Below are 15,433 nucleotides of genomic sequence, written 5' to 3' on the forward strand. Positions count from 1 at the left end.
ATTCGGGAATCAGATTAGAAACCGGATAAGGAGTTGTTGATCCACGGGAATCCTCAGATCAATCTATGACCCATTCCAATAGAACTAGGTCACCCCGGGCATCCGCAACCTACTCCATACTCCCAGATTGTTAAGGAACATCGCATGGGAAACAAAAAAAATCCTACGCTCACTAAGATCGATCTAGGAGATGCACATCTATGAGAGGATAGATTGTATCTACATACCCCTGTAGATCGCTAAGCGGAAGCGTTCAAGAACGCGGTTGATGTAGTGGTACGTCTTTGCGATCCGATCACGATCCGTCCCACGAACTCCCGATCTAGCACCGAACGGACGACACATCCGTGTTCAACACACATGCAGCTTGATGACGTCTCCGCCTCCTCGATCCAGCAAGCGAGGGTGGAGTGGTAGACGAGTTCACCGGTAGTGCGACGACGTGACGGTAGTGGTGGTGGAGTAGCTGTCCTGGCACAGCTTCGCCAAGCACTACCAGAATATCTAGAAGAGGAGATGAACTAGACGAAGAGGGAGAGGTTGCACCATGGAATTGGGTGCTGCAACCCTCCCTCTCCTCACATATATATAGGAGGAGGGGTGGAGGCCAGTGGCCCCTAGGGTTTCCCCTAGGGCTTGGGGCGGCGGCCAAGGTGGCTTGCTACCCAAGGAAGGGTGGAACCACCCTTGGGAATGACCACGAGGAGTTGGTACACCTCCTCTCACAGCCCATGGGGCCCTCCGAGGAAGGTCGACCCCCCCCCCCGGTGGACCACCGGAACACTTCCGGCACTCCCGTCACAAAACTGGTGTACCTGAGAACTTTTCGGACCTCGAATACCAACTTCCTATATATCAAACTTTACCTTCGGGCCATTCCAGAGATTCTCGTAACGTCCAAGGATTCATCCAGGACTCCGAACAACTTTTGGTTACCACCACACATAACTCAGTAATACCCAATCGTCACTGAACCTTAAGTGTGCAGACCCTGCGGGTTCGAGAACTATGTAGACATGACCGAGACATTCGCCAATCAATAACCAATAGTGGGACCTATATTGCCACATTGGCTCCTACATATTCTCTGAAGATCTTTATAGGTCTAACCATGATGTCAAGGATTCAATCAATCCCGTATACTGTTCCCTTTGTTCATCGGTATGTTACTTGCCCGAGATTCGATCGTCGGTATCTGCATACCTAGATCATTCTCGTTACGATCAAGTCTCTTTAATTATTCCATAATACAAGATCTCGTGTGTAACTCTTTAGTCACATTGCTTGCAAGAAAGTTGTGATTATGTATTACCGAGTGGGCCTTGAGATACCTCTTCGTCACACGGAGTGACAAATCCTAGTCTTGGTCTATGACAACTAAACAGACACCCTCGGAGATACCTGTAGAGCACCTTTATAGTGACCCAGTTACGTTGCGACGTTTGATACACACAAGGTACTCCTCCGGTGTCAGTGAGTTGCATGATATCATGGTCATAGGAACAAATACTTGACACGCAAAAACAATAGCAATAAACTAACACGATCACATGCTACGTTCATAGTTTGGGTCTTGTCCATCACATCATTCTCCTAATGATGTGATCTCGTTATCAAATGACAACTCATGTCTATGTCTAGGAAACCTTGACCATGTTTGATCAACGAGCTAGTCCTTTAGAGGCTCACTAGGGATAGTGTGTTGTCTATGTATCCACACATGTATTTGAGTTTCGAATCAATAAATTCTAGCATGGATAATAAACGATTATCATGAACAAGGAAATATAATAATAACAATTTTATTATTGCCTCTAGGGCATATTTTCAACAGTCTCCCACTTGCACTAGAGTCAATAGTCTAGCTCACATCACTATGCGATTTACGTTTTAATGAATCTAATTAACACCTTTACAGTTCTAGTGTTGATCATGTTTCGCTCATGGAAGAGGCTTAGTCAATGGGTCTGCAACATTCAGATCTATGTGCACTTTGCAAATACTTATGTCCTCCTCCTTCATGTAATCGTGGATGGAATTGAAGTTTCGCTTTATCTGTATGGTCCTCTTGTGAAACCTTGGTTCCTTGGCTAGAGCAATGGCACCAGTGTTGTCATAGAACAGAATCATTGGATCTAGTGCACCGTGCACAACTCCAAGATCCGTCATGAACTCCTTCATCCAGACACCTTCTTTAGACACCTCCGAGGCAGCTATGTACTCCGCTTCACATGTAGAATCAACTACCATAATTTTCTTGCAACTACACCATCTTACCACTCCCCCATTGAGAATAAATACTATCCAGTTTGAGACTGAGAGTCATTCGGATCACTGTCAAAGCTTGCATCAATATAACACTTTACGACGAGCTCTTGATCACCTCCATACATGAGAAACATTTCCTTAGTCCTTTTCAGGTACTTCAAAATATTCTTAGCCACTGTCGAGTGTTCCATTCCTGGATCACTTTGAAACCTTCCCGCCATACTTATGGCAAGGCTGACATCAGGTCTTGTGCACAACATTGCATACATGATAGAGGCTATGGCTGAAGCATAGGGGACGACGCTCATCTTTTCTCTATTTTCTGTAGTCACTCGACATTGAGTCTTACTCAACTTAACACCTTGCAAAACAGGTAAGAACCATTTCTTGGAATAATCCATTTAGAACTTCTTCAAAACTTTGTCAAGGTATGTGCGGTGTGAAAGTCCTATTAAGCGTCTCGAACTATCTCTATAGATCTTGATGCCTAATATGAAAGCAGCTTGTCCTAGGTCCTTCATTGAAATACTCTTATTCAAATATTATTTTACGCTCCCCAAAAAATCTATATTGTTTCCAATCAGCAATATGTCATTCACATAGAATATTAGAAACGCTATAGAGCTCCCACTTACTTTCTTGTAAATACAAGCTTCTCCATAAACTTGTATAAACCCAAATACCTTGATCACCTCATCAAAGCGTTGGTTCCAACTCCGAGATGCTTGCGCCGGCCCATAAATGGATCGTTGGAGCTTGCACACCTTGTCAGCATTCGCTGGATCGACAAAACCTTCCGATTGCATTGTATACAACTCTTCCTTAAGGAAACCGTTAAGGAACGCTGTTTTGATATCCATCTGCCAAATTTCATAATCAGAAAATGTAACTATTGCTAACCTGATTCTGACGGACTTAAGCATCGCTAGAGGTGAGAAAGTCTCATCGTAGTCAACTCCTTGAACTTGTGAAAAACCCTTTGCCACAAGTCGAGCTTTATATATGATGACATTACTGTCCGCGTCCGTCTTCTTCTTAAGGATCCATTTATTCTGAATGGCCTTTCCTCCTTCAGGTAATACTTCCAAAGTTCATACTTTGTTTCCATACATGGATCCTATCTCGGATTTCATGGCCTCTAACCATTTGCTGGAATCCGGGCCCACCATCGCTTATTTATAGCTCGTAGGTTCATTGCTGTCCAACAACATGACTGTTAAGTCAGGGTTACCGTACCACTGAGGAGCATTGTGTGCCCTTCTTGACCTACGAGATTCGATAGCAACTTGATGTGAAGCTCCATGATTATCATCATTATCTTCCTCTTCAATTGATGTAGGCTCCACAGAAACATCTTTCCCTGTTGCGCTACTCTCCGGTTGAAGTAAAGGTTCAACAACCTCATCAAGTTCTATCTTCCTCCCACTCAATTCTTTCGAGAGAAACTCTTTCTCAAGAAATGTTCCGTTCTTAGCGACAAAGACTTTGCCTTCGGATCTGAGATAGAAGGTGTACCCAACTGTCTCTTTTGGGTATCCTATGAAGATGCATTTCTCCGCTTTGGGTTCCAGCTTTTTAGGCAGAAGCTTTTTGACATAAGCATCGCATCCCCACACTTTAAGAAATGACAACTTTGATTTCATGACAAACCACAATTCATATGGCGTCGTATGAACAGATTTAGATGTTGCCCTATTTAAAGTGAATCCAGCTGTCTCTAACGCATAACCTCAAAATGATAACGGCAAATCGGCAAGAGACATCACAGAACACACCATATCCAATAAAGTATGGTTATGACGTTCGGACACACCATTATGCTATGGTGTTCTAGGCGGTGTCAACTTTGAAACAATTCCACATTGTCTTAGGTGAGTGCCAAACTCATAACTCAGATATTCTCCTCCTCGATCGGATCGTAGGAATTTAATCTTCTTGTTACGATGATTCGCAACTTCACTCTGAAATTGCTTGAACTTTTCAAACGTTTCCAACTTGTGTTTCATTAAGTAAATATACCCATATCTACTTAATTCATGAGTGAAGGTGAGAAAATAACGATATCCACCGCGCGCCTCAATGCTCATCGGACCACACACATCAGTACATATGATTTCCAACAAGTCACTTGCCCGCTCCATTAATCCGGAAAACGAGGTTTTAGTCATCTTGCCCATGAGGCATGGTTCACATGTGTCAAGATATTCAAAATCAAGTGACTCAAAAAGTCCATCAGCTTGGAGCTTCTTCATGCATTTTACACCAATATGACCTAAGCGGCAATGCCACAAGAAAGTGGCACTATCATTATTAACTTCACATCTTTTGGCATCAATGTTATGAACATGTGTGCTATCACTATCGAGATTCAGTAAGAATAAACCCCTCACATTGGGTGCATGACCATAAAAGATATTACTCATATAAATAGAACAACTATTATTCTTTGAATTTAAATGAGTAACCGTCTCGCAATAAACATGATCCAAATATAATGTTCATGCTCAACGCAGGCACTAAATAACTATTATTCATGTTCATCACTAATCCCGATGGTAATTGAAGAGCGAGCGTGCCGACGGAGATTGCATAAACCTTGGAACCATTTCCCACTTGCATTGTCACTTCACCCTTCGCCAACCTCCATTTATTCCTTAGTTCCTGCTTTGAGTTGCAAATATGAGCAACCGAACCGATATCAAATACCCACGCACTACAACGAGAGTTGGTGAGGTACACATCAATAACATGTATATCATATATACCTTGTTTGGTGTTGGCCGCCTTCTTGTTGGCCAGAAACTTGGGGCAGTTCCGCTTCCAGTGACCAGTCCCCTTGCAATGAAAGCACTCAGTTTCTGGCTTGGGTTCAGCTTTGGGTTTCTTCACGGGAGGGGCAACTGCTTTACCACTCTTCTTGGAGTTACCCTTCTCGTCCTTGCCATTTTTCTTGAAACTAGTGGTTTTATTGACCATCAATAGTTGATGCTCTTTCTGGATTTCCAACTCAGCGACTTTTAGCATCGCAAACAGCTTGGCTACTGATTTGTTCATCCCTTGCATGTTATAGTTCATCACAAAGCTTTTGTAGCTAGGTGGCAGTGATTGAAGAACTCTGTCAGTGATTGCCTTTGGTGGGAGAAAAATCCCCAACTCACCCAGACGGTTGGAATACCCACACATTTTGAGTATGTGTTCACTGAAACACCCGTTCTCCTCCATCTTGCAAGCATATAACTTATCGGAGGTCTCATACCTCTCGATCCGAGCATTCTTTTCAAAGATAAAATTCAACTCCTGGAACATCTCATATGCTCCATGATGTTCAAAATGTCTTTGAAGTCTCGGTTCTAAGCCATACAAGATTGCAGACTGAACTATTGAGTAGTCATCAGAACGCGCCTGTCAGGCGTTCAGAACGTCTTCAGTCGCTGAGAGGATAGGTGCGTCACCAAGCGGTGCATCAAGGACATAAGCCTTTTGGGAAATCGTGAGGATAATCCTCAGATTATGGGCCTAGTCTACAAAGTTACTTCCATCATCTTTCAACTTGGCTTTCTCTAGGAATGCATTAAAATCCAGGGGTGCTACTGCACGAGCCATTGATCTACAACATAAATTTGCAAAGGTTACTTAGACTATTGTTCAATATAATGGGTTTAGTTAATCATATTACTAAAAATCTCCCACTCAAATTGACATCCCTCTAGTCATTTGAGTGATACATGATCAAAATTCACCAACCCAAGTCCGATCATCACGTGAGATGAGGTGGTTTCAATGGTGAACATCTTCATGTTGATCATATCTACTATATGACTCATGTTCGACCTTTCGGTCTCTCGTGTTCTGAGGCCATGTCCGTACATGCTAGGCTCGTCAAGTTTAACCTGAGTGTTCCGCGTGTGCAAAACTGGCTTGCGCCCGTTGTATGTGAACATAGAGTCTATCACACCCAATCATCACGTGGTGTCTCGAAACGGTGAACTTTCGCAATGGTGCACACTCGCGGAGAACACAATTTTATCTCAAAAATTTAGTGAGGGGACACCTTATAATGCTACCATCGTCCTAAGCAAAACAAGGTGCATAAAAGGATTAACATCACATGCAAATCATAAGTGACATGATATGGCCATGATCTTGTGCTTTTGATCTCCATCTCCAATGCACCGGCATGATCTCCATCGTCACCGACACAACGCCATGATATCCATCATAATGATCTCCATCATTGTGTTGCCATCAAGTTTGTCGCGCCAACCATGCTTCTACTACCATTACTATCATTTAGCGATAAAGTAAAACATTACATAACGCTTAAAGATTGACACATATGTCATACAATTATTAAAGACAACCCTATGGCTCCTGCCGGTTGCCGTAACATCGACATGCAAGTTGGCGTTAACTACTACAACATGATCATCTCATACATCAAATATATATATATCATCATGTCTTTGGCCATACCATATCACAACATGCCCTGCAAAAACAAGTTAGACGTCCTCTAATTTGTTGTTGCATGTTTTACGTGGATGCTTTGGGTATCTAGCAAGAACTCAACTTACCTACGCAAAACCACAATGGTGACACACATGTTGCTATTTATCCTTCTACAAGGACCGCCTTTGTCGAATCCGATTCAACTAAGGTGGGAGAGATATACACCCGCCAGCCATCTTATGCAACACAGTTACATGTGAGTCGATGGAACCGGTCTCTCGTATAGACCTAGCTCATGATGCCACTGTTGGAGAACGTTGCATGGGAAACAAAAATTTTCCTACGCTTAACAAGATCAATCTAGGAGATGCACATCTGCGAGACAAGAGATTGTATCTACATACCCTTGTAGAATGCTAAGCGGAAGCGTTCAAGAATGCGGTTGATGTAGTGTTACGTCTTCGCGATCCGATCACGATCTGTCCCACGAACTCCCGATCAAGCGCCGAACGACACCTCCGCGTTCAACAAACGTGCAGCTTGATGACGTATCCGCCTCCTCGGTCCAGCAAGTGAGGGCAGAGTGGTAGATGAGTTCCCCGACGGTGCGACAGCGTGACGGTGGTGGTGGAGCAGCTGTCCCGGCAAGGCTTCACCAAGCACTACCGAAATATCTAGAAGAGGATACGATCTAGAGGAAGAGGGAGAGGTTGCGCTCTGGCATTGGGTGCTGCAACCCTCCCTCTTCTCACATATATATAGGAGGAGGGTGGAGGCTAGCGGCCCCTAGGGTTTCCCCTAGGGCTTGGGGCGGCGGCCAAGGTGGCTTGCCACCCAAGGAAGGGTGGCGCCACCCTTGGGCGTGCCCTGCTTCTTGCCTTCAGTCGCATGAGCCTTGGTGGGAGGGGCGACAACCCACAAGGGGCTAGTATTCCTCCTCTCACAGCCCATGGGGCCCTCGAGGGCACGTAGACCCCCCGATGGACCCCCGAAACACTTCCGAGACTCCTGTCACAAAACCGGTATAGCTCAGAACTTTTCTGGACCTCGAATACCAACTTCTTATATATCAAACTTTACCTCCGGGCCATTTCAGAGCTCCTCGTGACATCTGAGATCTAATCCGGGACTCCGAACAACTTTCGGTTACCACCACACATAACTCATTAATACCCAATCGTCACCGAACCTTAAGTGTGAAGACCTTGAGGGTTCAAGAACTATGCAGACATGACCGAGACACTCTCCGGTCAATAACCAATAGCGGGACCTAGATGCGCATATTGGCTCCTACATATTCTACAAAGATCTTTATAGGTCGAACCACGATGTCAAGGATTCAATCAATCCCGTATATTGTACCATTTGTTCATTGGTATGTTACTTATCCAAGATTCGATAGTCGGTATCTGCATACCTAGTTCAATCTTGTTACCGGCAAGTCTCTTTACTCGTTCCGTAATACAAGATCCCGTGTCTAACTCTTTAGTCACATTGCTTGCAAGCTTGTGGTGATGCTGTATTACCGAGTGGATCGTGAGATACCCCTCCGTCACACGGAGTGACAAATCCCATTCTTGGTCCATGCAAACTAAACATACACCCTCAGAGATACCTGTAGAGCACCTTTATAGTCACCTAGTTACGTTTGCTGCCTCTTGAGCTTGCGTTGGTTTTTCCCTTGAAGAGGAAAGGGTGATGCAACACAGGAGTAGTAAGTATTTCCCTCAGTTTGAGAACCAAGGTATCAATCCAGTAGGAGAATCACGCTAAGTGTCCAGAGTACCTGCGCGAACACAAACGAGCTTGCACCCAACGCTATAAAGGGGTTGTCAATCCCTTCAAGATTGATTGCAAAGTGAGATCTCAAGGCGGAAAGTGCAACGAAGTGAAAGTGTAAGGCTGAAAATATGGTGTGAAGTAGACCCGGGGGCCATAGTGTTCACTAGAGGCTTCTCTCAAAATAGCAAATAATACGGTGGGTGAACAAATTACTGTCGAGCAATTGATAGAACCGCGCAAAGTCATGACGATATCTAAGGCAATGATCATACATATAGGCATCACGTCCGAGACAAGTAGACCGATACTTTCTGCATCTACTACTATTACTCCACACATCGACCGCTATCCAGCATGCATCTAGTGTATTGAGTTCATGACGAACAGAGTAACGCCTTAAGCAAGATGACATGATGTAGAGGGATAAACTCAAACCAATGATGTAAACCCCATCTTTTTACCCTTGATGGCAACAACACGATGCGTGCCTCGCTAACCCTTCTGTCACTGGGTGAGGTCACCGCATGGTATGAACCCAAAACCAAGCACTTCTCCCATTGCAAGAATGATATATCAAGTTGGCCAAACAAAACCCACAACTCGAAGAGAATTACAAGGATATGAAATCATGCATATAAGAGATCAGAAGAAACTCAAATAAGATTCATAGATAATCTGATCATAAATCCACAATTCATCGGATCTCGACAAACACACCGCAAAAGAAGATTACATCGGATAGATCTCCATGAAGATCATGGAGAACTTTGTATTGAAGATCCAAGAGAGAGAAGAATCCATCTAGCTACTAGCTATGGACCCGTAGGTCTATGGTGAACTACTCACGCATCATCGGAGAGGTCATGGTGTTGATGAAGAAGCCCTCCGTATCCGAATCCCCCCTCCGGCAGGGCACTAGAACGTGCCCAGATAGGATCTTGTGGAGACAGAAGCTTGCGGCGGCGGGAAAGTATTTTTGTGGATCTCTCTCGCAGTTTTGGAATTTTCAGGAATTTATAGGCGGAAGAGGTAGGGCAGACGAGCCACACGGGCCCCACAAGCCTGCTAGGCGCGGGCCCCCCTGGCCGCGCCTAGGGAGCTTGTGGGGTCCCCTGGTGGCCCCTGCCTTGGTTCTCACGTCCCGTGCATATCTTGTGTTCCGGAAAAAATCTTTTCGGAAGTTTTATTCCGTTTGGACACCGTTTAAAATCCTCCTTTGAAAAGGGTCAAAAACATGGAAAAAACAGGTACTGACACTTGGCACTGAGTTAATAGGTTAGTCCCAAAAAAGATATAAAAGGCATACAAAACATCCAAAGTTTGACAAGATAATAACATGGAACCATAAAAAATTATAGATACTTTGGAGACGTATCGAGCATCCCCAAGCTTAACTCCTGCTCGTCCTTGAGTAGGGAGGTGATAAAGACTGAATTTTTGATGTGGAATGCTACCTAGCATATTTGTCCTTTGTAACTTCTTTCACGTGACATGAATGTTCAGATCCGTAAGATTCAAAACATTAGTTTGCTATTGACATGAAAACAATAATACTTCAAGCAAACTAGCAAGGTAATCATGAACTTTCTAAATAACAAGGCCAAAGAAAGTTATCCCTACAAAATCATATAGTCTGGCTATGCTCCATCATCCCCACACAACTAATTTAAATCACGCACAACCCCGGTATTGGCCAAGTAATTGTTTTCGCACTCTTACTTTCTCAAACCTTTTTCAACTCTCACGCAATACATGAGCGTGAGCCATGGATATAGCACTATGGTGGAATAGAGTGTGGTGGTGGTTGTGAGACAAAAAGGAGGAGATGGTCTCATTGACTCGGCGTATTAAAGAGCTATGGAGATGCCCATTAATAGATATCAATGTGAATGAGTAGGGATTGCCATACAAAGGATGCACTAGAGCTATAAGTATGTGAAAGCTCAAAAGGAGAACTAGTGGGTGTGCATCCAACTTGCTTGCTCACGAAGACCTAGGGCAATTTTGAGGAAGCCCATCATTGGAATATACAAGCCAAGTTATATAATAAAGATTCCCACTAGTATATGGTGGTGACAAAACGAGAGGCTCTCAATCGTGAAGAACATGGTGCTATTATGAAGCACAAGTGTGGAAAAGATAGTAGCATTGTCCCTTCTTTCTTTTTCTCTCTCTTTTTTTAATTTTTTTGTTTGGGCTCTTTGGCCTCTTTCCATATCTCTCTTTTGTGTGTGTGGGCAACTTTGGCCTCTCTTTTTTATTTCCTCACATGGGACAATGCTCTAATAATGATGATCATCACACTTTTATTTACTCACAGCTCAAAGCTTAGAACGATGATGACTCTATAGGAAATGCCTCCGACAGTGTACTGGAATGTGCAACGATCTAGCTTGGGACGTTGAAACATCTCGCTAGCTATCTTACGATCATGCAATGGCAATATGAGAGTGACGACACAAGTCATGAGACGGAACGGTGGGAGTTGCATGGCAATATATCTCGAAATGTCTATGAAAATGCCATAGTAGGTAGGTATGGTGACTGTTTTGAGGAAGGCATATGGTAGGTTTGTGCACCGGCGAAAATTGCGCGGTACTAGAGAGGCTAACAATGGTGGAAGGTGAAAGTGAATCTATACCATGGACTCACATTAGTCATGAAGAACTCACATACTTATTGCGAAAGTTTTTATTAGTAATCGAAACAAAGTGCTAAACGCATACTCCTAGGGGAAGGGTTGGTAGGTGTAAACCATCACGCGATCCCTACCGCAACACAAAGGATGACAATCAATAGATCAATTATGCTCCGACTTCCTAACATAGTGGTTCACCATACATGCATGTTGGGAATCACTAACTTCAATACAAGTATTTCTAGATTCACAACACCCTACTAACATAACTCTTAATATTACCAAATCCACGTCTCAAAACTAATTGAGAGGAATCAAAACTTCTCTTTCTACTCAATGCACATGAAGATGGAGGTTTTATTGTATCCTCTTTGGGTACCTATCACCTTTGGGACTACTTTCATAGCATAAGCCAACTACCAAATTACGCACCGTCGTGCTCTAAAAGATCTAAGTGAAGCACATAGAGCAACATGGTCTAGCTCAAAAGATATAAGTGAAGCACAATGAGTATTCTAGCAAATTCATGATGAGTGCGTGTCTCTCTCAAAAGGTGTGCGGCAAGGATGATTGCGACACAACAAAAAGAAAAGACTCCTACGATACAAGACGCTCCAAGCAAAAACATATCATGTGGTGAATAAAAATATAGCTCCAAGTAATGTTACCGATGGATTGAAGACGAAAGAGGGGATGCCTTCCCGGGGCATCCCCAAGCTTAGGCTTTTTGGTCTCCTTGAATTTGGCTTGGGATGCCTTGGGCATCCCCAAGCTTGAGCTCTTTCCACTCTTTATCCCTTTGTCCATGAGAACATCACCCAAAACTTGAAAACTTCACAACACAAAACTTAAACAGAAACTCATGATATCATTAGCACAAGAAAACAAACTACCACCTCTTTAGGTATTGTAGAAATCTTGATTTCTATTTATATTGGTGTTAGGTTATTGTATTCTCACTTTTCCATGGCTAGTACCCCCCGATACTATCCACAGTTTCATCAAAACAAGCAACCAACATAACAAAAACAGAATATGTCAAAAATAGACCAGTCTGTAGCAATCTGTATACTTCGTATACTTCTGGTACCTAAAAAATTCTGAACAATTACGTTAGCCTGGGAAAAAGGCATATAAACCATCAGAAAAAAGAATCAACTCAAAATCTCTTTCTTAATAAAAATGAAAAATAATTTCGTGAGCAAAAAATTTCTGTCTTTTTCCAGCAGGATCAATCAACCAACACCAAACTAGTCGTAAAGGTTTTGCTTGGCTCAAACACAAAAAGAAACACAAAAGACACAATCATAACAGAATTATGATGGTGTGGATGCAACAAAACATTAATCAAAAAGCAAAGATAAATTCATTGGGTTGCCTCCCAACAAGCGCTATTGCTTAACGCCCTTAGCTAGGCATTGATAATTCAATGATGCTCACATAAAAGATAGCAATCAAACACGAAGAGAGCATCATAAAGCATGTGAAAATCACATCTAAGTCTAACATACTTCCTATGCATAGGCATTTTATAGGGAAACATATTGTCAAGACAACCAATAGTTGCCATATGCAAGGAAGAAGAAAGAGACAATATCAATCTCAACATAACGAGAGGTGATTTGGCAACATGAAAGTTTATACCACAATATTTTCCTCTCTCATAGCAATTACATGTGGGATCATAATCAAATTAAACAATATAGCTATCACAAAGGATATTCTTTTCATGATCCACATGCATGCAAAGTTGACGCTCTTCAAAAATAGTGGGATTATCATCAACTAAAGTCATGACTTCTCCAAACCCACTTTCAATCTTATTGCAAACATCATATTCATCATGAGGCTTAAACAAATTTTCAAGATCATAAGAAAAATCATCACCCCATTCATGATTATTGCAACAAGTAGAGGACAGAGCAAAACTATCATCCCCAAGCTTAGGGTTTTGCATATTTTTAGCATGATTGTCACTAATAGGATTTATAGTGAAACCATTGCAATCATGCTTTTCATTGAAGGATCCCTCGTGAATCACTTCATAAATTTCTTCATCACGATTTTCAGATTCACGCATCTCAAGCAAAACTCCATAAAGATAGTCAAGTGCACTCAACTCACTAGCAATTGGTTCAACATAATTGGATCTCTTAAAGAGATTAACAAGTGGATGAGGATCCATATCAATAGATTTTCAGCAAGCGGAGATGCAAGCATATTGAAGGCACATAGCACACAAGCAAAGGAAAGGCAAGCAAAAGAAAAGGGTGAACGAAAAAGGCAAATATTTTTGTAAATTTTTGTTTTTCAGAAGTGGGGGAGAGGAAATCGAGAGGCAAAAAAGTAAATGCAGGAGATGAGTTTGCGACACTTACTTGGATGAGCTTCACCCAGAACTTGATCCTCCCCGGCAACAGCGCCAGAAATCCTTCTGCTGCCTCTTGAGTTTGCGTTGGTTTTTCCCTTGAAGAGGAAAGGGTGATGCAGCACAGGAGTAGTAAGTATTTCCCTGAGTTTGAGAACCAAGGTATCAATCCAATAGGAGAATCATGCCAAGTGTCCAGAGTACCTGCGCAAACACAAGCGAGCTTGCACCCAACGCTATAAAGGGGTTGTCAATCCCTTCAAGATTGATTGCAAAGTGAGATCTGAAGGCGGAAAGTGCAACGAAGTGAAAGTGTAAGGCTGAAAATATGGTGTGAAGTAGACCCGGGGGCCATAGTGTTCACTAGAGGCTTCTCTTAAAATAGCAAATAATACGGTGGGTGAACAAATTACTGTCGAGCAATTGATAGAACCACGCAAAGTCATGACGATATCTAAGGCAATGATCATACATATAGGCATCACGTCCGAGACAAGTAGACCGATACTTTCTGCATCTACTACTATTACTCCACACATCGACCGCTATCCAGCATGCATCTAGTGTATTGAGTTCATGATGAACAAAGTAATGCCTTAAGCAAGATGACATGATGTAGAGGGATAAACTCAAACCAATGATGTAAACCCCATCTTTTTACCCTTGATGGCAGCAACACGATGCGTGCCTCGCTACCCCTTCTATCACTGGGTGAGGTCACCACACGGTATGAACCCAAAACCAAGCACTTATCCCATTGCAAGAATCATAGATCAAGTTGGCCAAACAAAACCCACAACACGAAGAGAATTAGAAGGATACGAAATCATGCATATAAGAGATCAGAAGAAACTCAAATAAGATTCATTAATAATCTGATCATAAATCCACAATTCATCGGATCTCGACAAACACACCGCAAAAGAAGATTACATCGGATAGATCTCCATGAAGATCATGGAGAACTTGGTATTGAAGATCCAAGAGAGAGAAGAAGCCATCTAGCTACTAGCTATGGACCCGTAGGTCTATGGTGAACTACTAACGCATCATCGGAGAGTTCATGGTGTTGATGAAGAAGCCCTCCGTATTCGATTCCCCCCTCCGGCAGGGCAACAGAACGTGCCCCAGATGGGATCTTGCGGAGACAGAAGCTTGCGGCGGCGGAAAAGTATTTTCGTGGATCTCTCTCGCAGTATTGGAATTTTCAGGAATTTATAGGCGGAAGAGGTTGGGTAGACGAGCCATATGGGGCCCACAAGCCTACTAGGCATGCCCCTGGCCGCGTCTAGGGGGCTTGTGGGGTCCCCTGGTGGCCCTTGCCTTGGTTCTCACGTCCCGTGCGTATCTTCTGTTCCGAAAAAATCTTTTCGGAAGTTTTATTCCGTTTGGACACCGTTTAAAATCCTCCTGTGAAAAGGGTCAAAAACACGGGAAAAAATATGAACTGACACTTGGCACTGAGTTAATAGGTTAGTCCCAAAAAAGATATAAAAGGCATAGAAAACATCCAAAATTTGACAAGATAATAGCATGGAACCATCAAAAATTACGGATACGTTGGAGACATATCAACGTTGCAACGTTTGATACACGCAAGGTACTCCTCCCCTGTTAGTGAGTGGCATGATCTCATGGTCATAGGAAGAGATACTTGACATGCAGAAAACAATAGCAATAAACAGACACGATCACATGCTATGTTCATAGTTTGGGTCTTGTCCATCACACCATTTTCCTAATGATGTGATCCCGTTATCAAATGACAATTCATGTCTATGGACACGAAACCTTGACCATGTTTGATCAACGAGCTAGCCCTTTAGAGGCTCACTAGGGACAGTGTGTTGTGTATGTATCCACGCATGCATTTGAGTTTCCAATCAATACAATTCTAGCATGGATAATAAACGGTTATGATGAACAAG

This window comes from Hordeum vulgare, chromosome 5H (assembly GCF_904849725.1).
Source record: "Hordeum vulgare subsp. vulgare chromosome 5H, MorexV3_pseudomolecules_assembly, whole genome shotgun sequence".
Classification (NCBI taxonomy): Eukaryota; Viridiplantae; Streptophyta; class Magnoliopsida; order Poales; family Poaceae; genus Hordeum; species Hordeum vulgare.